Source organism: Otolemur garnettii, unplaced genomic scaffold, assembly GCF_000181295.1.
Source record: "Otolemur garnettii isolate 467f Iridium unplaced genomic scaffold, OtoGar3 scaffold00068, whole genome shotgun sequence".
Taxonomy (NCBI): Eukaryota; Metazoa; Chordata; class Mammalia; order Primates; family Galagidae; genus Otolemur; species Otolemur garnettii.
Genome location: NW_003852463.1, coordinates 5547051 through 5550027, shown reverse-complemented (window position 1 = coordinate 5550027; position 2977 = coordinate 5547051).

Genomic DNA, 2977 nt, shown 5'->3' with positions numbered 1-2977 from the left:
GGCTGGGGATTCGAACCCGCCACCTTAGGTGTATGTGGCTGGCGCCTTAGCCGCTTTAGCCACAGGCGCCAAACCTCAACATTTATTATTAAAGTTTAACATTATAAAATTAACAAAAATCATATAAAACTCATATCCTGGTGAAATAGCCACATGGCAGCTGAAAACCGTATATTTCCTTCCCATTCTCCCGCCGTTCCCTAGCTTGTCGTGCATTCTTTCCAAAAATCTGAACTCTTTTAAAAACGCTCCGGGACATGGGACAAACTGTTAAAAATTGGGACTGTCCCGCCAAAAGCGGAATGTCTGGTCACCTTACCTTAGCCTGTAATCCTAGCACTCCAGGAAGTCAAGGCAGGTGAATTGCCTGAGCTCAGGAGTTGGAGACCAGCCTGAGCAAGAGTGAGACCCTAAAAATAGCCGAGTGCAGTGGAGGGTGCCTATAGTCCCAGCTACTTGGGAAGCTGAGGCAAGAAGATCCTTTGAACCCAAGAGTTTGAGGTTGCTATGAGCTATGCATAACCCCATGGCACTTTACCAAGGGCGGCAAAGTGAGACTCTGTCTCAAAAAAAAAAAAAAGAATTAAAAGGAAAAAAAAAGCAAACATTTTACATTGGAAAACTTAGGGATTAGCACCTTCATATTTAATCAAGATTGGCCTGACTAGCAAATAAAAAATTAAAAAAAAATTTTTTTTTTTTTTGATGAACCAGCAGGCCTGGCTCAATATGAAATTTTTTGCTGAGGGAGATAGAAACAAGAGAGGAGACAGGATGTTTTAGAGCATGGACTACTTTGAGGCAAAGATTCTTGGATAGAGAGTGTCTTAGTGAGAGATACAAGGCAAAATAAGTCATAAATATAATAAAGAGTTGAGGACAGCAGAACTTCAGGAAGAAAAAAAAGGTATATGATCTTGGGTGAGTTACTCAAATTCTAAGCTTTGCTTTTCCTCCACTGTAAAATGGAATAATTTATGCCAGAGTTCTGGTGAGGATGAAATGAGCATGTAAATCACTTAACAAAGAGCCTGGCATTCAATAAGCACTTGATAACTATCTGTGAATAAAACTCTGTTGTTTCTCTGGCAGTATCCTCAAACTAGTACTATTTGATTTTCTGTTTTTGTAGACTGGTCAGAGAAAGTTGAAGTTGTCTTCATTTTTTGACATTCCCAAATCAATCTACTAAAAAATGTTATGTTCCCAGATATTTCTTGTGGTTTCTGAAATTAAATATATTTTATAGAATATTAAGAACCTTAGACAGGGCAAGGTTGCTCATGCCTGTAATCACAGCACTCTAGGAGGCTGAGGATGGAAAAATCACTGAGCTCAGGATTTCATAACAGCCTGGGTAACAAAATGAGACTCTCACTCTTCAAAAAACACAGAAATTAGCCTTGTGTGGTGCCACAGGCCTATAGTTTCAGCTATGTCAGCAGCTGAGCTCAGGAGTTCACAACTGCAGCAAGCTACCATCACTCTATTGCACACCAACCAAGGGTGAGAGAGCCAGACCCTGGTCCTAAAAAATAAATAAATAAATAAATTAATTAATTAATTTAAATACCTTATTAAAGGGCTAGGCAGGGTGGCCCTCGTGTCTGTAATCCTAGCACTCTGGAAGGCTGAGGCAGAAGTGTGAGACCAGCCTAAACAAGAGTCAGATCCTATCTCTACAGAAAATAGAAAAACTAGCTGGGTGTGGTGGCACCCTCTAGTAGTCGCAGCTACTTGGAAGGCTGTGGCAAGAAAATCACTGAAACCCAAGATTTTGAGGTTGCTTTGACTATGATGATGTCACGGCATCTTCACCCAGGGTGACACAGTGAGACCTTGTCTCAGAAAAAACAAAACAAACAAAAACTTAAAAAAAATTTTTTTTAGACAGTGCCTCAAGCTGTCACCCTGGGTAGAGTGCTGTGGCGTCACAGCTCACAGCAACTTCCAACTCGTGGGTTTAAGTGACTCTCTTGCTTTAGCCTCCCAAGTAGCTGGAACTACAGGTGCCTGCCACAACACCCAGCCATTCTTTGGTTCTAGTTGTCATTGCTGTTTGGCAGGCCCGTGCTGGATTTGAACCTGCCAGCTCTGGTGTATGTAGCCAGTGCCTTAGCTGCTTGAGCTACAGTCACAGCACCAAACAAAAACTTTTAAGAGCTGGTGGCGCCTGTAGCTCAAGTGGCTAAGGCACTGGCCACATACCAGAGCTGGCAGGTTTGAATCTGGCCGGCCTGCCAAATAATGACAACTACAAGCAAAAAATAGCCAATAGCCAGGGGTTGTGGTGAGCATCTATAGTCCCAGCTACTCAGGAGGCTGAGGCAAGAGAATTGCCTAAGCCAGGGGTCCTCAAACCTTTTAAATAGGGGGCCAGTTCACTGTCCCTCAGACCGTTGGAGGGCCAGACTGTGGGCCCCGGGACGAGTAGGTAGCTAAGCAGGACAGGCAGCAGCGGCAGAAACACCTGGCAGGCTGGATAAATGTCGGACGCCAGCTGCATGTGGCCTGTGGGCTGTAATTTGAGGACGCCTGGTCTAAACCCAAGAGCTGGAGGTTGCTGTGAGCTGTGATGCCACAGCACTCTACCCAGGGGGATAGCTTGAGGTTCTGTCTCAAACAACAACAACAACAACAACAACAAAACACCTAACACCATGAGACTAATACTTTGGGGAGTTTTTTTTTTTTAAGAGACAGAGTCTCACTTTGTCACCCTGAGTAGAGTGCCATGCCATCACAGCTCACAGCAACCTCAAACTCTTGGGTTGAAGCAATTCTCCTGCCTCAGCCTCCCAAGTAGCTGGGACAACAGGCGCCTGCCACAATGCCTGGCTGCTTTTTTTTTTTTTGATACAGAGTCTCACTTTGTCACCTTGGGTAGAATGCTGTGGCGTCACAGCTCACAGCAACCTCCAACTCCTGGGCTTAGGCGATTCTCTTGCCTCAGCCTCCCAAGTAGCTGGGACTACAG